At 34.8% G+C, this 27491-nt stretch overlaps 1 non-coding gene across 1 annotated transcript; it reads left to right on the top strand.

The window, feature by feature from the left end:
* Positions 1–12903: 12903 nt before the first annotated feature.
* Positions 12904–13010, top strand: LOC117804534. The gene has a single exon (XR_004629011.1). It is a non-coding gene; the product is annotated as a U6 spliceosomal RNA (small nuclear RNA).
* Positions 13011–27491: the final 14481 nt, after the last annotated feature.

The raw sequence follows: 27491 nt of genomic DNA, 5'->3' as shown, positions 1-27491 counted from the left end.
AATTATTCTGGATAACATCTTTGCTTCCGGGTTAGAAATGTGATCCAACATGCATTGGGAACATACGGCAAGATTTTTGCTGGGATTGTTGAAATAGAGTCAGTCTTTTCCTGCTGGGTATGAATATGGAGCTATCATCTGAAGCCCAAACAAAGGGCAGAAGACCTAAAGGAAAGAAATAAAATGACATTTTTTGAGATACTGAATCCAGCTATACTAGCATAAGCCTATATATGTGAGTCAATAGATTTATTTTCATTTAATTTTTTGAGGAGACTTACGAGTGAGAGTCACTGAATTGATACTCGTGGGTGTTGCTGGCTGTCAAAAGAGAATGAGGGGCCGACAGGAGAAATAATTTTTTTTATATTGTGAATTCGACATAAAATTTACTAGAGGGCGCCTGGGTGGCACAGCGGTTAAGCATCTGCCTTCGGCTCAGGGCGTGATCCCGGTATTCCGGAATCGAGCCCCACATCGGGCTCCTCCTCTGGGAGCCTGCTTCTTCCTCTCCCACTCCCCCTGCTTGTGTTCCCTCTCTCGCTGGCTGTCTCTCTGTCACATAAATAAATAAAATCTTAAAAAAAAAAAAGTTAACAAGACAAGTTGAGGATTATCATGAATGGAGAGACAGAGTGCTAATTGTAAAAGAGTTATAATGATTCCATTAGCTCATGTGAGCAACTACAAAAAGAAAAAAATAAACACAGATATAAACTACTTTAAATATGCTGTGATACTAGTTATCTCAAAATGCTTAACGGCACAGGAATATTTCAAAAGTTTTTTTTGGCAGGAAGTAGTACTAATATTTCATATTATATTAACAAATATATTTAAATGATCTATGGTTAATCAGAGTCGACAAATGGTTACTAGTTTAACCTATTTAAAGGCATCTGAGGACAAGTTTTTTCTTTAGAACTTTCCAATTTGTTTGTTTGAGTCAGTATCCCCTAAAAATTCCACCTTCAGATGCCTTGGCATTCTTTAAAATCTTAAATTCGAAGTTAAAACAGATAAACTATTATATTTATATTTTCTCATTATTTCAAGTCCTGTCACATCACTTATGGTATATTACTTAATGATAAATAGTGCCATAAATGAAATTGCATGCTATAAAATATCATAATAGAATAAATAAAACAGAGAACTCGGTGGGTTCATTTTATTTTTCTTGAACGATTAACCAAGCATTGCTATTATCTTCAGTGACAGAAAGTGAAGATGACAAAAGGCTTGCATTTTCTGCTGCTGAGCTGAAAACACAGATTAGGAAACAGGCAGAATTTTTTTATAATTTTATTTTGAGGTGTATAGATATCATTCTGCTTTTTCCAGGTGTGATTAGAGCCATTTTGATATCTAGCAAGGTAAAAAATACATAATTTACTTTTCAAGGCAAAAGCTAAATGAGGCCTCAGAAAACCATTTAATCTTGTGCTCTTTCTCTAACCAGGGGTAAACCTAAAAACAGCAAAGAGAGATGAATCAAGGTCTGAGATGAAATTCAAGTTAGTCTTTTTCAGTAATCATTCATTCACTCATTCACTGATTTATCCACTCAACAGATACTAATTGAATGTTTTCTAAGTGCTAGGTACCAGAGATGCAGGGTGATTATTCTAAATTCTTGCCATGGAAAAATCTGCAAGGGATGAGGAAAAGCTTTGAGATGGAAAAAATAATAATAATAATAAACAGAGTCCTGAATGATGAAAAGTTTTTGACCAGGAGGAGAGGAGCATGAAAAATACTGCAAAACACAGAAATAGGTGTTCATAGTCTCAACAGTATTTGAGATGTCTCAGTGCCAAGTAGTGGGTAGTGAGAGAGAGTCTGAAGAGGCAGGGGAGAGGAGTGGGAAATTTATCTTGAGGCCACTGTCCAGCTTTTGAAAGGCTTTAAGCTTGGGAGCAATACATAATATTTGTATTTTAGGAATTTTATTATAATTGCAATATGGGAAGTGCCTAGGTGAACTGAAGCCAAAAAAAGCACTTATAACCTTCTATTGGTGGCATACCATGCCCCCATTATGAGTTGGGGACAGTGCATGTGGAATGGAATGGACTCAGGCAATATGTTTCCAGAAAGTCCTTTATCTCAAACCATGTGTCTTGCTTTCATTTCTCTTTCAGAGACTTTAACTTATGCATGTCCTATGGTTGTAATATCAGGTGATAGAGAAATTAGCATTTTAGCCTTCTTAGAGTCCATTTAATAACTGGTTATGCACAACATTTATTAAATGAACTTTCATCTTTTTTCCCGTTATATTAGAGCAGTTAATCTTTCTATGTTATTCTACTTTCTAACAGTTTCATAAAAATCTCTTAAGCAACGGCAAAAAACATTTAGGTTAAGTCTAAAAGTTATCTTCAGTACTAAGCACAGGGCTTTGTGCCCCAAACTTTTCAGTAAATATTATAAATTTAGGTACATAAGAATTATATAATGAAAGTTATCAAATTGATTACAGTCACTTTCCCATCAAGAATTTGGTAATAAGAAGTGTAGGATGGGCATCTGAGGTTAAGATCAAAACAAAAATATGCAAAATCACATTACAGGGAAAGACAGACATCCGGGTGACTAAGACTTGATTGTATCCTGAGCAATTTCATTTATTGTTCAGCAATATTTATTTCCTAGATACTGTTCTAGGTTCAGGAAATAAAGTGAAACTAGATTAAATATTAGATGTGAAACTAGATTAAATATTAGAGAGATTAGTAAATTTAATCGAGGACACTTTGGTTGCATGTAACAAAGACACAATTTAAAACAAGCTGAAGAAAGAAGAGAGAGAATGGAAGGAAGACAGGAAAGAAGGAGGAAGGAAGGAGATGATGCAATGAAATAGTTTTTATTGACTCTTGACATGGAAAAGTCCGTATAGTAGACTGACTGGGCCCAGTAACTCCAACAATATCTCTTTGTCTCTTTCCATTCTTTGAACGGACTTTCTGTGTATGTAGTAGTTGTGAGAATCTCCCAATATTCACATCTCACCAGTTTACCCCAGAAGGAGCACTTTCTTAGAAACCTGATAAGAGAAGTCCTGGGCAGATACTGGTTTAATCATCTTGTTCTACATGTGTAAGTCCATCACAGGGACCAGATAGCTGTTCACTTAAAAAGGTAGGAGAACTGTGTTCATTAGATGATAGTGTGTTAGCCTCGGGGACCTGGAAATTAGAAATTCGGCAGTGTCCATTCAATGGAAAGGCTGATTGATGTCTTCCTTCTTGTAAGAATGGAGGTACCTAATTATAATCAAAGACCTATGTGCTCCTGTAATATAGCTAATGAGAGAATTCATAGATTCTTCTCTTAGAAACCCCCAAATTTGAGTCTCTTCCCTGCCACTAACTTCCACAGTGCATCTGGATAGTTTACCTTTTCACTTTCTTTTCTGCATCCCTTTACTTCATATTATTTATTAGTGTATACAATATTGGCTACGGAGGAGCCTGCAGAGACCATTTTAGCCTAAACAATAGTTTTTAAGGTAATGGGCTGGTGGTGGAGAAACAGAACATTGTGTCATTCGTGCAAGTATTTTTTTTTTAATAACATTTTCCTAAGCCAAGTAATCCTTTTTGTTTTTGTTTTTTTTTTTTCCGAAAACATGGCTTACAATTTCCTAGGATTGTACCAACTTTTTTCCTCAGGAAAGCTGTCAAAAGCCAACTGGCTCCCATTGACCTTTTCCAAGCGCATCAGAAATATTTTCCAGTCTCCTGGCCCTTGCACTTTTTATTTCCACTGCTAGAAATCTGTGTTCTAGATTTTTTTTTGTCTTGTTCTCTCACGTCCTTCAGATCCTGACTCAAATATCACCAGTTTAGATCTTCTCACCATTCTATCCAAAATTGTCCCTGTTCCCTGCCTCCATACAGAGGCTTATTATATTTAAAATAATCTGAGTTAATCATTATTTATTAACAACACTATATTAAATATTCATAATAAGAGCCCTAGAGAGATTAAACAATTCATGACACATCCACACAGATGATGAGATATAACGTTACCATAAAAAACATGATAGATGTCTGTATATTAATATAGAAAAATTTCTAAGCTATATTGCCACTTATTTTGGTATGTTCCCATTTGTGTATAAAACTATAAATTTATATATATGTATATGTATGCATTATCATTTATAAAGACATGTTATTTCTGAAAAGATATGTGATTGCTTTTGGAAAGGGAAGATTTTCATAAAGTTGTGTACATTACTATTCTAATAAAAGACTAAAAAATAAATTAAAACAATTTATCCACCTGTTACAAATTATTTATTGAATATTATGTGCCATGGACTATGAAGATTGAGCTATCGGGGTCTATAGTGTGGGTTGCAAGTTGGTGACTCTTAGGTGACTCTCAGGTAGTGACTCTAGTAACATTTAGTATATATAGATTATTTAGTAACATTTAGTATATATAGATTATTTAGTAACATTTAGTATATTTAGTATATATAGATTATTTAGTAACATTCAGTATATATAGATTATTTAGTAATACTTAGTATATTTAGATTATTTGGAAATATACTTTGGACTCTCCATCTTTGTCTAGGAGATATTATCTTAGAGGAGATTTAATAAGTAAGACAAATAATTGAAATATATGTCTTAGGAATTTGTGCATATAGCTAATAATCAGAAAAGTAGAAGAAGGGAAATAGGAAATTTAAAAGGGTAGGGAACAGTGGTGAATTTAAGTAGAATGGCTAGGAAAGGTGAAATTTTAATCAGGACCTGAAGAAGTGAGAGACTAAGACAAACAGCTAGGGGACAGATGGGGAGGGAACGGTAAGTACAGAGGTCTTCAGACAGGAACATACTTATGCCTTGGAGAAAGTGCAAAAGGAATAGTATGCCTGTTGATAGTTCCCCTGAGAAAAATGTTAGAATGTTCTCAGGGACTTGTACTTAGAAGAAGAGCCTGCACTGATACTGGGCTAATTAGGCTAAATTTAGCCAAAAGAATCTTCCATATGATCAAGTCTAATTTAATAGGATTCTATGGTGTGACCAGAGCAGTAACTTCACCTTTTAATGAGAAGAGTTTGTTTTGTCTTACTCTACTGTTTTGCATATAATTCCCTTGGGTGAACTGACAAGGAAAAGTTATTTATTAAGAACTATGTAGTTAGAGTTTCCAAGGTCTCTAGAATAAGTTCATCCTAATCGCAATGCTAAATTTTCCATTAGATAGGTCATAGAGTGGACAACTGCAATTTTAATGTTTTTTTTTCAGTTATACAAAAACTTTCATTGAGATAATATTGATTATCACTCTATCGGCTGAAGTGGCATTGATTATGAGATTAGTGTAGGTTACTACATTGATACTGAGTTTATATCATCTTGAAAACTTTTAGCATATTATAAAAAGAACTAAACTTGCATTTTAGACTCTAAAAGTTTCATTGTAAACTCATGAAATAAAAATAGGAATTTCTTTGTGTGTTAAATACAGTATTGAATCCATTGTTAAAATCTCTATTTCTATGTAGATATAAATGAAAAGAAATATTTGGATTAAAGAGTGCACAGTGTTCGGGAGTTCTGTTTTCCAACTACTACTAACTGTGCCCTGCCAACAAAGAAAAGTTACTAGTAATCTTCAACATTTTTTCAGACCTTGGCAACTAATATAGAAACATGAAAAGATTTTTAGCTAAGATGTCTTCAGGAGAAACAATGAATTGTTGGAATTTTTAGTGCCCATAAGTGGACAAACTATAACCTTAGAAATATGCTAAAATTTTGTTGCCGCTTGAACCAAAACATTTTATTAAAGACATTCATTAAATTGGAATGCTGCTGAAAAATTTTAATAATAAAATACACTTGACTCTGCTTTGAGCATATGAATTATTTAAAATATAATAGAAAGAGGGTATTTTAAATGTGAACTGGTCCAGAATCTCAAACTTTATCAACAAAGATGATCAATGTCCTAGGAGATCTTTTAAAAGTGTGTGGGAAGGGTCACCATGTACACTTCTATATTGGGGGCTAACATGGCTGCCCTAGGTGAGAAGCATCAACCCCAGTGCGTAAAGAGAAGCTGATTGCCACGGATTCTGAAGGGACATAACAGAGAGAGAGCAGCCATTCTCTGCACTGGAATAAAGACATCCCCAAGGGTTAATGTATCTAAAAACGAAAGGAAACAAAAGCCACACATAATGGACTGCCAGACAAAATGCAATTAGATAAATGTAAGCACAGAATTAAATTATTTTTAGGTGGAAATTTGGCTGAATGTTCTCACAATAGATATAGGTTTAAAAATTGGCACAATAGACCCTACGCTTCTCAACAATATTTGATTTTTCCCCCCCTTTGGGGAGGTGAAGAAAGAGGATATCACATTATGGGAAATGATGGAAAGACTTTGGTGAAGATTTCCCAAAGAATATGGAAATGAGAAAAATGTCCTTAAAACTGACATTTTCATATCAATACATAATGAATCATAATAGAACTATGCAAATTCATCTTGCACATATTGAATGAATTTGTTGTATCCAAGAGTGCTTCCTTAGAGGCTCTATTTCTCATTATAAATGAATCAATTTTCTTTTTAATTTTCTTCCTAGTCTGATGAATTTTATCAGCACAAGTCTACCCCTGACAAATAAACTTGTCTTGTCCTAAAATACTGATGGTCACATCCTAAACTATGGTATAATCACTCAGGCTCTGGGGATAGAAACACTTGGCCTGTCTCAAGAGATATACACTCAGATATTAACTTTGACCACCCAACAGATTTTCATCAATTTGCATTTATTGCATATTTGAGACTAAATTCCCTGTTCAATCCTTTAAAAATTAATAATAAGCAAATGGTCTCTTTAAAGCATCAATTTTTGAAGTAAAGACATAGAGCAAAAATGATCTTTTTCCTTTTTTTTTTTTTACTTTTAAATCAGTGTACACTCATTCTGTTATTTGAAATAACAGGATATTTTTACCCTTTCATTTTTGTAAAATGTTGGAACTGACCAATTATATTAAGTGTACAGAGACTACTTAATTTGATGAATATTTGTATATATTTGGTGAGCTGAATCAACTCTACTAATAATTTTACTCCTAGTTTTCAAAGTTCTCCAAGTCTTTCGTGCTTGAGAAATTTTTAGACACAGAACTTTTGCATAAAAACATAATAACCAAAAAATATCATGCTTGAAGCATAAAAATGTAAAAATTATCATTAATTATCATTTTTATATTTAACTAAAATGGATATTTTGTAATTTAAAGAGAGATCCTAACCGTCATTTTGCTCATTATCCCAGGAAAAACCAAGTCACATTTAATATGAAGCAGGTAGCTTCACCAAACCAAGTAGAGTGCAGTAACTAACTTACTCTCAGGTAAATTGTTGGTTGACTTAGAAACATTTTTTAAGGGCTATTCCTTAGCTTGCAGATTTAAAGATGAAGCGTGATTCTTTTAGAAGAATGCATTTGATAAACTAGTAGATTTCAAAATGTATTAGACTTAAGTCCAGAACCTGCCATAGCTGTCCATATCTCTGGCATAAGTAAATTTGATTTTTTACAAAGTGTTAAAATCGTATAAAATTCAGAGACTTCTTGTAGTACTGTGTTGTTGTAAGATAAAATTTCAAGAATTGACCAAATCTATGGTGTAGCCAAAATTCCTCTACAAAACATGACACATGCAAAGACATTTGAAATATTTTTTTCTATCATAATTTCTTTTTTTCCTTTTTAAAAAATTTTATTATGTTATATTAGTCATACAGTACCTCCTTAGTTTTTGATGCAGTGTTCCATGATTCATTGTTTGCGTATAACACCCAGTGCTCCATGCAATACGTGTCCTCCTTAATACTCATCACAGGGCTAACACATCCCCACAACCCCCTCCCCTCTGAAACCCTCAGTTTGTTTCCTGGAGTCCATAGTCTCTCATGATCCTCCCCCTCTGATTTCCGCCTCAGATTCCCCCCCTTCATTTTTCCCTTCCTTCTCCTAATGTCCTCCATGCTATTCCCCATGTTCCACATGTAAGTGAAACCATATGATAATTATCACATTTTCTAATCTCAAATATCTATAGAGTTTCTCAGTGCTTAATATGTTTGTTTTTGAGTAGTCACAGTATCTTTTATCTTAAAAGAGTAAGCTCAACCAAGAAATAGCTTACTAATACATTTCATAATATCTTGTATTTTGGTACAAGTACAGAAAAAAAGAGAAGCAAAAATTGGTGTATATATCAATATATCTAATTTAAACCAAATATCTGCTAGCGTCTCTTCTAATATATTGAAAATTCCTTCTCCTAAAGTTTCACATAAAGTTGTGATGTCAACAGTTATTTCTCATGATTTTGAAATTGGGGTTATATATCTATGTCTCAAGCAACTATGCTATAGGAAAAAGGTCCAAGATTTAGATTTGGAAGATAAGGATGTGCACTCTAATTCTGAACTTTATTATCTGTGGGTTGTGGTTGAAGGCCAGGTTGTTCACCTTCCTGTATCACAGTTTCTATAATCACATGATTATTTTGAAAAGGAAGTTATAAAAATAGAGGAGGAGAACACGTTGTAAAATTTATATAATGATCTATAAATATTAACATCGCTAGAAAAATCCAGAGTCACTAAAACACCTTTCTCTGGAACCACTCAACCACCGGAAATTGTTTAACAGATTTTTCAAGAACCTGGAGAATTATAAGGAGATTCTTAAAAATCAAATTAGAACCAATTTAAAATCAAATGCACTGAAATTCATTAACCACCTTTTCATAAGATTAGGCCGTAACAAGAGTTTCTATCAGTTATTTCTCTAAAGTGGTGAAGAGTGGAGTAATCCACTTCCCAGTTCAATCACTATTCATTTTCTACAATCTTTCTCCTTTAATTTTAATTTTTTTCATCACAATAATAAATGTAATTGGCCTTACAGGTTTGGGAGGAAAAATTCGAATCTGCAAGCATAGGACTGGCTTTCCCGGGAGGAGGGGTGTGCTATAGACTCAGGATTTACGGAGGAGTGGAGACCAGGAGTGTGAGTCAGGTAAGTGGGGGTGAGTTAAGGCACCTTGTCTCTCTTTCCCTATCTCTCTCCTTTTCTTGTGCCAATTTACACCTGAGAAAGTAGAAGTGTAAATTTGACCTGATTAATTCAAATAAGTGTGATGTAGCTTTATGAGAAAAATAAATACTTTCTGTGTAAAGACCTCATAAAGACCAAAGTTTTTCCCACTCACTGCTAGGCTTGAAGAAGTTACTACAGAATGTCAAATATTAAATGTGGTTGTATTGATATCTACCAACTGAGTGTACTATATTAAAATTGTTGTGGTAAGAAGAAACACTGTAATATATGTATGAAGCCAAGTCCACAGATTCAATTATTTTCATTTTTATCCTTACTTACAAACAAAGCATTAGACTTTGGAAAATAGCAATGCAAACTGAAAACTCTTCATGTTTTCTAAAGGATTGCAAAAAGATACTTGCAAATATCTTCTGTATTTGTAGTAATTCAATTATAAAAAAGTGTATCTTGACATAACAATTTGAGAACAAAAACGAATACATGAGAAGGAAAAGTGATTTTTATCTTATCTTTTTTTTCCTAATAATAATTAACTCAAAATTTTGAGGACTTTGAAACTCTAAAAATATACAATGAATTAAATGTTATTCAACCAAAAAAAAAAAAAAAAAGAAAGAAATCTTGCTATCTGCTAAGACACGGATGGAGCTAAAGTGTATTATTTTAAGTGAAGTAAGTCAGTCAGAGAAAAACAAATACATGATTTCACTCATATGTGGAATTTAAGAAATAAAACAAATGAACATGGGGGAAAAAAGAGAGGCAAACCAAGAAACAGACTCTTAACTATAGAGAATAAACTGATGATAATTGCAGGAGTGGTGGGTGGGGAGATGGGTTAAAAGGTGATGGGGTTAAAGGAGGGCACTTGTGATGAGCGTGGGGGTGTTGCATGTAGTGATGGATCACTAAATTCTACACTTGAAACTAAAAATATATATATAGTAATATACATAAATCTATAAATACATAAATTTAATATGCATATTTATATACTTGATTTTAAGAAACAGATAAAATGGCATCACATTCCATTCTAGGCACTGATTCTATAGTTGTCCCTTTATCTTTTGACATATCGAAATTATTTGTAGATTCTGGTTATTTCTCTGCTATCACTTTCAGTTAAAATTGCCCCAATTTTTGGAACTCTTTAAAATCAGTGTCCTTAATTTATATAAAGGAGAAGAAACTATTACCAGTACCTATTTGGATTTCTCTGAGAAGAAAAAGATGAATTAAAGATGTAAAATTATATCGAAATGCTAATTTTAATATCCAAATGCAGCATGTTTTTAAGTACACAAATTTTTCAATAGTTTAGGAATTGTATATTTCTTTCAATTATTAATATATCTCCAATGTATAATTATAATTTCTTTTTATGAGTGCCTAGCAATAGATCTATATGCTATCTGTCTATCTATCAATCTATCGATCATCATCTATCTATCATCAATCTATATATAGAGAGAGAAAGATTCCCTCAAATACATTAGTATGACTATCAGGACATTTAAATATCATTACTTTGCATTGCAACTCTGATGATAGAAGTTTGTCGGGAGATGTATATGGAATTAATCTCTGTCAGGAGTGCCTAGAGTCAGTCACCTGGACACCTAAATGGGTTATTTACTACCCTAACAGGATACAATCCACAATTTTGTTTTTTTGCTATTCTGATATTAGTACAAGTATAATTTTTTAAAAAAATGTTGATATCTTGGTTCCATAGAGCTATGTGCATAAAATAAAAGCTGATGAGCTAAAGTTGCAGAGGAAAAATTATGCCAATTTTTGAGAAAATAAAATCGCTTCAGGAATTTCTCACCTAGTTTTGCTCAACCCGAGAGCAAAGGCACTTTATCTGAACTGAGCGCAACTTTACACTTACAGAGAGGGAGGGGAATAGGCAGCAGTTTGCCGGTGGCTGTGTACTCAAGACAGACTGGAGAGGGGGTGGTACATCTAAGCGAATAACACACAGGACAAAATAAATCAATTCTAGCTCCAGTTTTGCCCTACCTCTCTTCCTGACTTTGGAAAAGTCACTTCCTCCCCAAGTCTCTGCTTTTCCATTTGTAAAGTGAGAATGACGGCAATGTTTATTTCTAATGCCAGTGTTTCCTTTGAGTTTGAAACAATGTATGTGAACTCATTTTGTAAACTCTAATGTGCTATGCAAAAAAAGATGGGATTTCAAACTTAAAAAGATGTCTCTTTGTTGTTCCTTCTCAAATGTGCCAAGACATTAACATTTAGTGTCTTTAAAAAGCATAAATAATTGATTGCCATTCTGCTTTTCAGTGAAGAGGCAATCTAGTTTGCAAAAAGATTTTTTTTTTCTTTCCTCTGAATACTCTCCAAGAATGCAGGACTATTCGCAGAGTATCATTATTTGGCGAGGCCGACTCCCATAACCCCTAGTCTGTTTTCAGGTGGCATGGATTCTCTGCTTCTATGTAGGTGAGTCTCGGCGTATTCTCTAAGGAACACAATGGCAGGTATTTAATAAATATTTCAATTTACATAAAATACACTTGAAGTGCCTGGTAATACACTTTTAAGCACACTAAACGTGCTAGAAAGTCCGTTATATTGTTTAAAGAATAAAGACAACCATAATTAAAATTTTAAAATGTCGGAAATCCACTCAGCAATTATCTCCCAGAAAATTCGTGATAGACATTTTGATCCTGTGTCTAAAATCTAAGAAGCTTATACTCAGATGGAAAAGTAAAGGAAGGCATAGAAATATGATTCTCAGGCTTTCTTTCCTCCACTGTATGCAAATCCCTTAGTGGTATATAAATGATTTCACGGCCAAGATTCTCACAGTAAATAATTTACTTTCCCACCGTATTCTTTATGGGTGCTATATACACTCTTTATGAGACAGCAATAAAATTTAGTAGGTTTCTCTATTTGACCTCCTCTGTTCATTCATGAAAGCAACACATATACACCTAACTGCTTCTATAGTAATTCTCTATTTTATTACACAGCTGGAGAATGAAGTTTTCTTTTTAATCTAATTTTAGGGTTAATGAAGTTATATGTATGATAAATGAACCAGTAATATTCTAAACTTATAATAAAACAAAATCAATGAGAAAACTATGGTGAGAGTTATTTCACTGCCATGATAACTCAGAAGACATTTTTATGGTCTCACAATATATTAGGGCCATCATTATGTCTATCAGTTTTCATTTTACTGAAAGATGTAAAAAAATGATCATTAGTGGGGAGTTCCGGCTGAAGCACTGGTGTGTAAACCAGCCTTTTTAGAACCCATACAATCATGGAAATACAATTTCCATTCAAATGCATTATCCCCACTATGTCTTATAATATGCCTCATTTTCTTATATCCCTGCCTGTCTGTTTGCTTACTTGAGGGACCAGGAATTATGTGGCCTGAGAGAAAACACTATCAGCCAACTTCACTCTGATGAGAAAAATAATTCTTATTCAGTTAAGGTGAATTTGTATGTGTATGGCTGCCTAACCAACCCCCCCATTTTCTATCATGAAAGATCTCTAAATAAACCTGTTTGTTTGTTTTTGAGTGAGTAAATTATAAAAGATGCATCACATTGCATAATAGAGCAATGAGAAAAATCCCATAATCTCCATCCTTGCCTGATAACCCACACTCCCTCTTTATCCCTTACAAAAAAGGGAACACACCGCACTCTCCAAACATGCATACAAGAATTTTTGGAAGTAAAATCCATTGCAAAAGCACAGACTTTGTGCTCGCTTCGACAGCACATATACTAAAATTGGAACGATACAGAGAAGATTAGCATGGCCCCTGCGCAAGGATGACACGCAAATTCGTGAAAAAAAAAAAAAAAAAGCACAGACTTTGGTGTTAGAAAACCTACATTCATAACTTAGTTCTTCCACTAACTCTCTGGCTTTGGGCAATTACCTGATTTTTCTGACAGTGGTAGTGGGGGTTAAATGAGGTAACACATATAAAAACTTTCGCATAGTTTCTTTACATAAAACGTGGTAACTGTGCTCAAATGCTGTTTATAAATCTTTTGTGCTCCACATAATTCTTGGTCCACATTTTCCTCCAGGCTTTGGTATCCAGCCTCTGAGCTGTACTATGCATATCTTGTTTTCTCTCATGGGAATTCCTTAACTACATTGAGTTTTACACGAAGGGAAATCCATATTAATGCCAGAATGAGCTGGGAGTGTGAGGGCATTATTTGCCATGGGGCAGCTGTTGACCAAAAAGAGTGTGACAGTTGGTGGAAAAAGCTCCCCTCTTCTTTCCCATGAAGAAGTATTAACTTCAGAGACTCAGGTGCCTGTGTCCTTAGAAGGTCCTGGTTGGATCAAACCTTAGTTGTCCCAAGGAGATCAGTTAAGGAATTTACCACTGTATTTGCTTTATCTTTTTTCCTTATGTCTTCCTCACCAGTCCCTCTCCTGCTCTTTGGAGACTTTTCAAATTACTACATGTAAACCCTAGTTTCATTCTTTCCCTTGCTGGATTGGAGTGTGCTCCATACCAAGACAAAATTAACAACATTCTTAGATTGTTCCCAAAAATAATAGATTGGTATTAATAAGAATTGGAGACTTTATTGACAAGAAAATTAGTAACCAATTTCCCTCATGTCCATATTCAGGTCCTTTTGCAATATGACTTTGTAGTGCTTTACATCAAGAGGTAGAGTCTATGAGACTTACTTTGAGGACAGACAGTAACAAATGTAATGTCAGCACAGATTGGAAAAAAATCTTGAAAGAGTAAGGCTTTCTATCTCTTGTTAATCCTGGGAAAATTTTGACTATACCCATGTCAGTGAGTCTAGGCTAACTATCTGGATGGATGATGAGAGACACCCGGCCAAGCCACCCTCGTCACCCCACATAACATTAGTCCACAACCATACCTATGAGTGAGGGTGTTCTATACCATCCAGGTTCCGCTGAACCACCAGCTGCCCACAGAAATCAGTAAAATTGGCTCACACAAAAATCATTGCCTAGCCTCATTAGAAAGTTCTGAAAAATAAAAAAGGTTGTTTCAGGCACTTATTTTGCGGGTAGTTTGTTATGCAGTGAAATATCACAGGAAAGGTACATACTGATTAATAATGCTTGTTTTTCATATCAAGTAAGATACTGGGTCTCAACTTATTCTGAAAATAAGACTATTAGAATTTTTTAAAAATATTTATTTATTTTAGACAGAGAGAGAGAGAGATGGAGCTGGGGGAGGGGAAAAGGAGAGGGAGAGAATTTCAAGACTATTAGAATTTTATTGTACTTGACAGGCCAAGACTTATTGTTTTCTTTGTCTTTTCTTGTATTTTTTTCATTATTGTTTAGTCCTAACAATCAGAGAATAACTACAGATTTTCAGATGTTAGATTAAAAAATACATTTTTTGATCACCATTCAATTATCTCCAGTTATGCATGCCTCCTAGTCCATATCCTTTTGTAGTTTCCTTCCATATCGTACCAAGGTTAGTTTGGATAACCAACAAAACTTGGCAGAAGAGACAGTATGTCAATTTTTGAAATTAGGTTACAAAAGAAAGAAGTTTTTGTCTTGAATTTACTCCTCTTTACATCTACATCTGTGTCTACATCTGTATTTACACATCATCACTCATCACTCACTCTGGGAGAGGCTACCTAGCTTCTAATGTCAACAGAGTCAGCTAATGGGATGGCCATGTGGTGAGGAAATACAGTCTCCTGCCAATAGCCAGTGAGAAACTAAGGACATCCACAACTATATGGAGTGAACTTGGAAGTGGATTATCCTGCAGTTGAACCTTCTGTTGACATGTCTTAACTAAAACTCATGACACACCCTGATTCACTATCACCCAGCCAAGTTGATCCTTAATTTCTGACCCACTAAAACCATGAGACAATAATTGGCATGCTGTGTTGAATTGCTAAGTTTTGAGGGTCATATTTTATAAAGCAGGAGATAAGTAATACAATGCCCAACAAATATAGAATACACAATGCAGATCAGAGACTTGTTGCACAACTTCTATGAATCCTTAATTGGTACAATCAATTTTCAGTCCTGGGCTTTTCCAGCATCTTCTCTCAATGGCAAGGGAAATCAGGCTAAAAAACTCTAATCAAATAATCATTGATCAGTGTACACACTCATCTGAATTGCAAGATAATCCTTAACATCATGATGGTGTTTTTGTGAAATTCATTTTAGGAAAATCAAGGGAGCAAAGTATTTGTTGAAGATATTAATAGAGTATTAGCTGGCAATTGGAAGGATCTGGTCACAGCCTTTTGGGACAAATGTCCGCCATCAAAATGTTTTGGTACTAATTTTTGCTAAACACAAACGCATATGCTCGTGCACACATGCAGACTACATTGTAAATCCTTCAATATGTATTTGTCAAATCTAGAGACCTATTTTTTTTCATCATTTTCTGTAGACAGGTTATCTATATTTTGGCTTGCTTCCAATTTTGATGCATCCTTTGCTCCTGTTATTTCTGGGAAATTTCTCTGCTTTAGGAATTTATCAATCTTTACAATGTAGAAATCTGATGTATCCTGAGTCTCAATTTTCACTTACCCTAGGCTTTGCTGTCAAAAGTTGTAGCCAACTAATTTCCATCCATCCACTTACTCATGTATACATTCTTGGATTTTTTCTACTGATATATACCATGCAATTTATTAGTGAGTAAAATAGTTCTAGAAAAGTACTACTTCCTAAAATATTGAACTTTTCTTATATATTTATGTTTTCAAAGATCTTCTTGCAGAGACAATAGTATAGTCCAGAACAATTATTTTCTGTGGAAACAAAACCAGATTTCTTTTCAAGGGAAAGTAAAGAATGTCAGGAACTATTTCACAACAGTCAGGTACTTCCATCCCTGAAAGCACAAGGCCCATACCCTCTCAGAGTGAGAAAATACACTGGACAAGTGAGACACTTTGAAGCAGGTAGCCCAGTCCCTGTAGGAGTGTGTCAACAAGCTAATCAAGCCATTATTCCAGAAATTCCACTCTGTGAAATTAAAAGAAAAAAAATATCTCCTATTAATGTAAACGCCAAAGTTTAGTGACATTTTTGCAATGGTGGCACCAAATTCTGAATGATGTTCAAATGCATGATCCGTGCTGAGTGCACTGCTGAGCTGTTTGAGGCATTCCACAGACAAGCAGGCTGATATATTCAGCTCACACAGAGAGAGCTCACAAAAATATCTACGACACCTTAAAATATCAAATGGAAAGCTTAAAATGTAAACTTTTGAATACTTTTCCATTTGTGTCTACCTTTGCCTTGTCTTCCTCTCATCCCAAGAATGTACCCCAGGCAGATTAAATCTTGAAGATAAAGAATTCATTTCCAGAATACGTTTCCTCGGTACATTAAAAACAGCTTTTAAAATTCTATTTTCTGGTTACATGTTATTTTCCCCTTATCATCCAACAACTGTAATATTAAGGAAATTTATTGTGTAGCCCAGGGCTTTGGGAGGATAGGACCAAAATGCTATATGACTGTAGATTTGGGGATGCTGCTTGAGGCTAACCAAATTATGTTCATTGAGGTATGGTTTACTACTTCACCCCTGCAAAGTACAAATTAACTGCGCATGTTTGACTGAAAATAGAGCGGGAGAGCCACACCCTGCACAAGTGGAGAAATTATGTTCATGCCTGCATGGTATTTTAAAGACTGCGTGCGTCTCTTTTTTTGCAGCTTCTCTTCGCTACTGCAGGCAGAATTAGTCTCATATCTGCATTTTTATAATTCTTTATACAAAACTCCAGGAGAATACTTATTCTACAATAGTTAATATAATGGATAGTTAGCTTTTTTATGGCTTCTTCCCCTAGACGTGACATCTTGAAAGCAAAGTTAGTGTCTTTGTTTTTTCGTGCTCAAAATATATATCACTGCCCAAGAGTTTATCAGACATTCCAAAATATTTGCAAAAGGTTAACTGCTACTTAAAATGAAATATTTTTAATTTAAGACTGTAAAATAAAGTGTTTAAACATTGGATTCGTTCATGGTTGGTTAACTATTTCTGCTAATTTTTGAGCGCTGCCAGTGGTAGAATTGAAGGAAGATCAGCCAATGAGTGGATGAAATGAGAACTCATGAAGAGGCTGTGTGTGTGCCAGGAGGATGGAGGGCTGGGGGTCTATGTATAAGGCTGGAGCACAAGAGATGCTTTGTAGCAGGATGCCCAGACACATCCATAGAGCCTGGCCATTGATATACTATGTGCTTGACTTTTGACAGTGGCTGTGTAAGACTCAGGATACAGGTGTGAAACATACACTATTCTCACCAAACCCCTTCCCATTTGGTTTTTGCTCTGGCCATGTGCACTCCCTTATTTCTGCTCATGTTGTAACCTTGACTTGCAGCATTCCCGGAGTGATGGCAGTTCCCATCTTTCCTTTTAAAAAAAAATGTGTTCTAAAAAAACATGTGTTTTTTGCCTAAGTCAACTACATTTGTTTAAGCTGCTTGTGGCTAAGAGTCTTACTTGGGGTAGGCATGATGACAGGTTTTTAGGCACAACCACACTGCTTCAATCACTAAACCTAAGGTTCAATGCAGACATTTTTTTAACAAGAAATAAGATATAACATGTGTTGATTCATTGTTGTTTAATATATAATACCTAGCAAAATGCATTGCAACAAACTTGTTGATAAAGAAGAATTTGTTGTATAATTAAATGTGTGAGTGAAGGAATGAATAAATCAACTGCCAGAGGGAAAAGTTGAAGAGTATTCTGTGTCATTCAGTTAACTCAAATTACAGTTAAATCGTCCTCAAATTCTGATAAAACTCCACAGAGTATATAAAGCAATGAAGAAATATTCAGGGACTTTTTAGACAGGGAAGATTTAGTTTACTAATTAGCTGAATCCAGTGTACTTACATGCTCTGGGCCAACAAAAGACTGAGCACCATACTTGCCAGACTGCATGAAATGTATTTTATTTTTTTTCAGATTGAAACTAAAGTTCAGGCCGGTGAGATATAGAAACTTATTAACATTTAGAATAAAAAGTTCTTTTATGTCAGGAATTGACCTCAATTTGTACAGAGGACTCTTTTTCTTAGCATTACTTAGGCAATCTGTACCCTTCCCCATCCGCAATGGACAAGATTGTCAGGAGCTAAGAAGGTTCTGAGATTTTATTTTGCTTCCAAGCTCACAAGTGAGTCTGCCAGTTTCACATCCATCAAAAGCTTGATTTCAACACATCTTCTAATCTCAAATCCCCCACATCCTATTGGATATTTTCCACTTTGAGATATTTTCAGACTAGATCAAATTAAACATAATTCAAATCAGCCTGATTCTCCCAGCTGTAAAACTACTTCTTTTTCTGACTTGACTTATTTGTTTCTCCGTGTATGTCATACTTCTCATGATGATTTGGGCTCAAAATACTGGAAATGTGTTGGATATATTCCTTCGCTTTGTCCTTCTTATCTGATCAGTGGATTTGCCCCATGCCTGTGTCTCTCACCAGGATTCTTGGTAATGATCCCACTCCAGCAAGTCTATTAAATCTGCCCCAAATTTTGATTTCACCACCATTTTTCTTGTTTAACTGACTCTGTGTTCCCCAGGATAAAGTCTGATTTCTCAAATGCACTTGACAATATCCTTATTTTACTTTCATCTTCACCAGCTCTTGTAATCTATCATAAAAAGTTTCTGTTTTATGTAACTGGACTGAAGCAGTGATCTTTTGTTTGGGTTATTTAAATACCTGCACTTCTCATTTTGTGGAAACCCATCTGAAAGACTAACCTTGTGTTCTTAACATATTTGGTGGGAAACAACTCTCCATGATGTCTCTGAACATTTTGGATCAGTTCCTACTCTGGATTACCTTTTAATGGATGTTTGTATAGCAACTTGCCTTGCAAGAAGGAGATAGTGTTTCTCTTCAGAGCAGAGGGAAAATTTGTTTCTTAACCTGTGTAATAAACATAATGTCCCCTTTCAAGGAAAGGTTGACCTGATTTGCTAGCAGTCCCTTTTTAAAAAATCAGGGCTTGCTAAGCTCCGGGTTACTCACTGTGACACAGACCTACTGTATATGCAGCATTGACCTGGGCCAGTCTGCATCATCCCCATGGGACTTGGAAAGCAAGGGGAATTGATATGAAGATACATCTCATCCTGTGTGTTGTGCTCTGAACAGTAGTGTTCTTTGTCTCTGACACAGGAATCTTATGTCTTCAATCAGCATTTATGAAATCACAGCAGGCTAATTTATTGATTTGCACGTAGGGAAAAACTCATTGGTTTGCAAATAGGGTAAAACTCCAGACCCTTTGTAATTCTTTTTAACTGAGAAAATTGAAAATATTTATTAATTCTTTTAAAATAATAATGAACCCATTATATATAAATAATACATTTTATGAAAATTAAGTATATTTCCCAATATATAAGTACTTTATTGAGAAAAGTAGCATTGCTTTGCATTTTTAAAAATCTTTTTAATAATAATTTTTTATTCTGTTATGTTAGTCACCATACAGTATATCCTTAGTTTTTGATGTAATGCTCCATGATTCATTATTTGTATATAACACCCAGTGCACCGTGCAATATGTGCCCTCCTTAATACCCATCACCGGCCTATCCCAATCCCCCATCCTCCTCCCCTCTGAAGCCCACAGTTTGTTTCCCACAGTCCACAGTCTCTCATGGTTCATTCCCCCTTCTGTTTACCCCTGCTTCATTCTTCCCTTCCTTCTCCTACTAATCTTCCTATTTCTTATGTTCCATAAATAAGTGAAACCATATGATAATTGTCTTTCTCTGCTTGACTTATTTCACTTAGCATAATGTAATTCTTGATGCTATCCATAATGAATATCACTTATGCTACTAGTAAGAACATAGGATTATACTTGTAATTCTATGGGTGTATTTATTTATCACATGATATTTTTAAAATTTACTCAAAAGTAACTTATATATCAATCATCCAGTAAATAATACAGGAATTTATTTATTTCCCCTCACTTGAATGTAACATCTGTGAAAATAGGGACTTATTTATCTCTTCAAGCCTAGTGCTAAAAAAGTACCTGGAAAATACTATATGGTTTGCGTATACATTATTAATGAATGATCAGAAATTCCAAATTTCTGAACTTGTCTATAAAAGACTAACTTTTCTATATTAAGTTCAAAAAATATATGAGATCACCAGTAACAAAGATTTTGAAGGAGACTCGATTTGAGGGTTAACTTGTCTTGTGTGGAATACACAATGACTTCACTTTCTGAGGATGACTGAGATCTCAGATCTGCTGTTAGTAGAAAGATACTACAGGGAGAAAAGCAACAACAACAGCAACAGATTTGAATAAAGTATGTCTTTGTTCGAAAGCTATAGCTCTAAATCATGAGGACAAAATCCAACAGAATTGCATACATCCTTATAAGAGAAACAGGCTGGTGTCCCTCAATATACACTCTTCTTCAACAGGTGAACTTCCAAGTATTTAAGTTGGTACATTGTCTCTAAAAATAAGGACTAACTTTCCCAGCATCCCTTGCAAATAGGTATTATTTGTTACTGAGTTGAGGCCAGTGAGGTAAAGGTGGAATCGCATGCATAAAATTCAAGAAATTTCCTGAAAATCATGACTTTCTCTGTTTCCTTTTTGTTTGCTTGGATGCAGATGTGGTGGCTTTAGCCATTTCAAGTGTCAGAATTGTGTGATCTTAGACAATGTATGCATTATCTCTGTGTCTCGGTTACTTCATGTATAACATTGGGATAATGTTGTGATTGTCATGGGTATTAAATGAGATATAAGTAAAACTGTTTGCTATGTTCTTGTTGCTTAGGAAGCACTAAAAGCATATTCACTCTTACCATTATTGAAGTTATATTTTTAAGTTGTAAACTGTGACAGTAGCCCTAGATTTTCTTCTTCTGTACTTAATTTCTACGAATGAGGGACAAAAATACTTCAATTTTTTTAAAAGTATTATGACTAGCCACTCGTAGTTTAATTTATTTTTTTCTTGGTCATTCTCAATGTAACTAAATCTTGACTGATAACCTTACCAAATCTAAACTTGAAAGAATGATCAATAAATTCCCAACAAATAAGATTGAAGAAAACAAGAACAATGATTCAGAATTTGGAACTCACTTTGTAATAATAGTTAAAAACTATTTAGCATTTTCTACATGGAGACATTATTTTAAATCACTAGAATATGCCAATCGTATAAGGTAAATCCATTTTTTTTTTAACAGAGAAATGTGAAAATTGAGACTTAGAAAGGTAACATAACTAGCCCAAGGAAGCAAGTCAATCCAACCCAGGTACATCTAACATCACAGTAAGACCTTGGCTTCTCATTTCTGATAGGCAGAGTGTGATCAAAAAGTCTTCATGAATGTAGCCTTAAGGATGCATCTTGCAAAAAACACAAACATAACTGGCAATTTCTCTCTAGAGTTGATTGCCTGGAGCAGCTAACAGTGCTGTTGTCTCTGCCTCTCTGGTGAGGCGTACAATCACGTTGCGAGTTATTGTTGTATGGGGAATCTTAACTGCTGAAGTTTCTTTGTAGGTGGTTATGCTTGTGTTCTATGGCAACACACTGGAGTAAATCTTTCCCATGGCTCCTTTCTCATTTACACAAATGATACCCAGAATTGTTTTCCTGTAGCTAGGTTACTTTCAGACATCAGGAATTGAACAGTGAGAGGATTTTGTGGCTGCATTTTTGTATTTTTAAGATCTTTAGTTTAAAAAAAAATTTCTGTGCTGTTTAACTTGTGTTTATTTTAAAATTTAAAAAAAAGCACATGCACCAATTCCTTAAGAGCTTTGATTTACAGTATATAAGTTAAACAACTAGAAGTTAGCTCTATTCTAGTTTAATCTTAAGGGTGCAAGAGAAGTCAAAAAATGGTGAAGAACTTAGAAAAATTCTTCAAAAACCAGTCAATGAATGTAGGTAAAAAACATGGTCTCATGCAATGAAACAAGATAACAGGAAGTGAGTAGCTTTCTTTTAGATCGCTTTGCCTGCATGCTGCTGGGAAGGACCTAAAGGGTCCGTGGACACTCAGCGCTGCTCTGTGGGAAGTGTTGAGAGAGTCATGCAGCCGTCAACCCTTCAGATGAACATGAGAGGCAGACTCCTCTGTTCCCATAGAGAACTATTTGGAAAATAAATTATTAATCTTTGATAATTCAGGATTCCTTCTTCAGATGCCCTTTTGGAGGTGAGAGGCAGAAAAAACTGGAACAGTTTCCAATGATGTCAAAGACCTTAGAGTACAGACTTCAGGACAAGACATGAGTCATCTCCACACCAGTGTGTGAGAGCAAAAACCAAGAAAGGATGGATCTTACTAAATCTTAAATGAAGATATTTAAATGAAACAGAACCACTGTTGCATTGCCAAGGGAGAGAATACTAACACAGAGAAAAATCTCAACTTTATTTTTTCAGGGATCAAATTTCCATTTGTCTCCAATGTCTAGTGTACTTTGGGTGTATGATTTATGAACTATCTGATTGTTTTTCTGAAATAGTAGATTTTAATTACCAATATGAACTAATGGGCTGTTTCACAATTGAGAGTATGTCAAAGCAGCACAGTAATTGGAATAGTTTCCACCTTTGATGCCCTCAAAACTTCACATTCTTTCCTATCAACTACTTTTGCCTTTGAGTGAGATAAAAAGAAAGAGAAGTATTTGTAGAAAGATACATAGAAAGGGCAACATACAATGTTTTAAATAGTGCTCCGGAATACATCTTCTGAAGTGGGAGTAGAATACTCAAATCTTTGACCCCCCCCCACCTTTAGAATTAAATACGAATTTAAATGTTTAAAAGAGAATAAGTATAATAAGACATGTATTCTTTCACACAACCCCCTGATTTCTTCCTATATTAAAAACATTCGTCCAATAATTAGTAAGATTATATTACTGGGGCCTTTTTAAGGAAAAGAAAGAGAGATGACTTACTTTGTCTAATTTTGTCAAAACTTGTGCTGTCATTAGTACCTTAGACTTTTCTGATCTCCTATTTTCTTCCCTTCCTTTCTCACTTTTTCTTAACTTTACCCTCTCTTGCTTAACTATCAACATACCAACAGCTACAAATAAGAGAAACAATAATTTAAAGATTTATTTTCTGGTGCTGGTTACCAGATTTTCTGAAATGAAAGGAATCTGAAGGTAGGTTATTAAGTAAGAACAAGATGATGCAAGTAAATTGAAAATAAATTGGCTTTGCTGCCCACAACCTGTATGACAGCAGGGAATTTACATTTCTGAACTACAATTTTCTCATCTGTAGGATATAGATCATAATTTCTAACTTGCTTAGCTTTTGGTAGGTTTAAGCAAGTCAACACTAACAGTGTCAAAGTTTAGCAGAGAACCCCTGGGTAGTCACCCAGGAACATGCTAAGATTCATTGAATCCTTGCTATGGGGCAGACACTCTGCTTTGTAGTTTTTACAAATATAGATTAAATTGTTGTTCCTCACAACAATTCTAAGACATTAGAGCTGATATTATGTCCATTATTGTAGATGAAGAAACTGAAGTCTGAAGAGTTTTCATCACTTGCCCGAGGTCATTAAACATGCACAAAGTCTGATCGAAGGGTCATTAGAAAATCCTACACTATACTATTCCATAAAACAATATAATAAAATTCTACTCAATCATGCTGCTTATCATATAGTCTAAAGAGTAATTACCGATGTTAGAGTAATTTAAGCCCCATCTTTATGGAAATGTGCTCTTAAAACTCCTTTACACAAACATAAAAATAAAATAAAGAAACTAATATAAAACAACACAGATTTGCATAAGCAGGGGCTACAAAGGCATATGTTCTATTCTGAGTATGGAGCAGAATGTGAAACTGTGTTGGTTTAGTCAGCAACAATCCATTTTTGGCTGGATTTCATAATGCCTCGAGGGTAACAACATGGTGTTTTATAGCCATACGTTATCAGTACTTGTTATGAAAAACTTGCCTGAGATTTCTGTAAACAAGTTTCTCTTAGCCCATCTTTTAAGGAATAGTAAGATTTAGCTCAGAGTACACATACACACATACATGTACACACACAGCTATTTATATTTGTTTCTTAAAAGATTTATCTTCACCATTCACTCAATCAACAAACATTTTTAAACCTCATTTTGTGTCACTCATCGCAATAGGCAGAGAGGATAATAGGGTGAGAGACATGGAAGACTTATGGGACTTACATCTGTGTATGGGAGACAAACAGTGCACTATTGAATAAATCAATCAATAAGATAATTACAGATTGTGAAAACTTCGGTGAAGGAAATGAATACCCAGGTTGATGTAACTGAGAAATAGGGAAGGGATGGCTTTAGACAGAATGGTCATGAAAGATGCATCTCTTTTTGGAGAAGTTATGGAGATATGTGAAGGAGAGGGAGAAGCCAAGTAAGTGAAGAACTAGAGGTACGATAAAGCTAGAGGACATAAAGAGTGCAGAACTTCTGCGGAAGAGAAGAGATTAGTGTGTTCTAGGAGTAGAGGGGGAGTTCAATGAGCCTGGACCACAGTGAGCAATTTGGAGAGCGATTGAGATGATGGAGAAATTTACAGACCCATAATCACTCAGGAATCTCAGACAAAGTTATGGAAATGGTATTAAACTCGCAAAAGAAGTAGTATTCACCAAGAATCTCAATTAATTTAAGCACATAATCCAACAGAATATATACATAATATGCCTACACATTTTCATTATTCCAGTTATATCAGCAAATAAGATTTGTATTTTTTTAATTTGTGTAGCTAATCCTATCTACTGTGCTATCCCCATCTTGTTGGACAGCAATGAATTGTAGGCGTATACAATTAGTGGTGGGATGTTGGAAGTTAATTTATTTCAAACTCAGTGTCTTTCTGAAAAATATCAAGTGCGGCAGATGAGCAAATTCTCTTCATGTTTTCTTTTTCCATGTAGTAGAGTTTTAGTAGGGACATGGAAGCTGAGGTTAAGATATTTCACAGCCTCCTTGCAATTTGGGTTTCCCAACGTGGTATGCATAAACTGATGTGTACCACTTTCTGAATCATTTTCTGTAAAGAAATTGTTTGACCTCAAAATCCTCACTTCCCCTTCCTTTGAGCTAAAATACATGATGGTGTGGATCTAGTTTCAAATATAGAGATGATGGAAACACCCTAGAGCTTAGGGGAAAGACGAACCACAAGACAAAAGAACAGTACTCCTAAATAACCTTATAGAACAAATCATCCTCATTCGTCGATGTAATTCACTTCTGTAGCATTACATGAACACAGAAAGATGAACAATACATGGGAGTACATATGAGATTTCATGTCCAAAGAGAGATGAGCTTTCAGGTTTGCAGGCATGGAGAGATGGGTCATCCTTCTGTCATCAAGGGTGAGCGTGGCTATGTATTGTTTTCTAAGTCTTCTCTCTGGGCGATGTCTCCAAACTAACTGATCACTGACTGCTCTGCCTCAGTTCACTTTTGAAGTGTAGAGGCGCAATTCTTAGCTAAAACAAAGTAGACTTGTTGGCTCAGTCAGTCTTTCGTTCTGCATGGTCCTGCACATTCTTCTGGATCACACGTTCATTCTCTAACTGGTCCCTCACTTAAGCTGTTCAAGTTACTGGTAAGCCTGTTGGCTTTTGCCCAAGTCAGCTCCCCCAGGCCCTGAATCTCATGTGAGCACCTTCTGCGTCTGCCACAAAACATTTGCAATTTCTAGACTTTAACTAACAATGATAGCGGAAGGAGCATGGTGAGGAATAGTTGTGTCTCTTTGTATGCCTAATCGCTTCGTGCTTGTTTTAGTAAAGGATGGTCTGTGGCAATAGGCTTTTTCAAAAGTACCAAAAAGGAATTGGGCTTACCTTAAACTTCTTTCACTTGTTTCTTTTATAATCTTCCAATCTTGTATGTGTGTGTACGCATGTATGTGTGTACAGGGAACCAGAATATTCATGTCTGACAACTTTATTCCTTTACCTCCTCTTTCTGTGTTTCTGAGCCTCCTGCACACACAGTGTTTGCCTTTACTTTTCTTTCCAGGGAGGCAGGACTTTCTTGCATTATTTCCTCCTTTCTCACGAAGTAGTTCTTGTCCTTGACTCTTTACTGTCACTATAATATTTGAATGGCTTTGGAGGGACCTGATTTATCTTCTGTAGGAGTGAAAAAATATCAGCTTAATCGTTCATGATACTATCTCCATTATCAATGCTTATATACATGTGCATATAGTATGTATGAGGTTAATTTGCTTTGCCAACTTTTATCAGAAAATCTTAACAAGAAAAGCGGTAGGTAGAGATATTTTTTCAATCTGCTTTTAAGATTGTCATCCTCATTCTTTATTCTTACCTTTTGCCAGAGCTAATGTAAAACTTTATTTACCAACCTAATGATAATTTTGTGCTCTATGGCTATAATATTTAGAACATAGGTAAAACCTTACATGCTTAAATAATTCTAATTTTTATAGAGTGATTAGTTTACAGATTCTAATTATATAATCTTGCCAATAAAACTTCGAATGTTTTGTATTTCACAGACTGGAGTACTCAAGTGAAGTTTCTTGTTAATTCTGTACATTTTGTGTTTAAGCAGTAATTAGGCTTATTTTTATAAGTGAGCAAATTTAACCTCTGAAAAACTGTTTAGTGATTTCACTTCCTTTCTTTCAAACTCTCAGAGGAAAAATGGAAATGCTTCATGAAAAACATAAGATTCTTCAAAAGAACATTTGGTACATCAAAAATTCATTACAGGTGCCAGGATAAATTTGGTACTACACAACTTCCCTGAACCAATAAAGTTTTAAAGATATTCCTGATGCATTATCTACAACACATTTGAAAACACAGTTGGAAAACTATAGAAATCATCATTTATTTTTATAAGAAAAACAATTGTTTTTTTTCCTCATCCCAAGTTGAATAAATAAATAGAAAAGGATAACTAGAGGTAGATAAGGCCCAGGAGAGATTTGAGTGTATATATATCAGCTGCTTTACAAAATAAGTATTTGCTTAAATGCCTATCAGTCTAGGCTTTCTTTTCCATAAGATGATTATAAATCAAATTATTATAAGATATAAAGTATAAAAAAGCAGATATATGAACACTGTATTTGGTTAACTACATATTAAAATATCTCTATTGAAAAAGTAATTATTATAAAAATTATACTTAATTATTATTTTTATAATTCTCCTATCCTCAAGAAAGCTAACAATATTTTAGGAGG

Source organism: Ailuropoda melanoleuca, chromosome 11 (assembly GCF_002007445.2).
Source record: "Ailuropoda melanoleuca isolate Jingjing chromosome 11, ASM200744v2, whole genome shotgun sequence".
Classification (NCBI taxonomy): domain Eukaryota; kingdom Metazoa; phylum Chordata; class Mammalia; order Carnivora; family Ursidae; genus Ailuropoda; species Ailuropoda melanoleuca.
The sequence above is the reverse complement of the archived record's forward strand: the minus strand, read 5'-3'. Positions and strand labels throughout refer to the sequence as shown.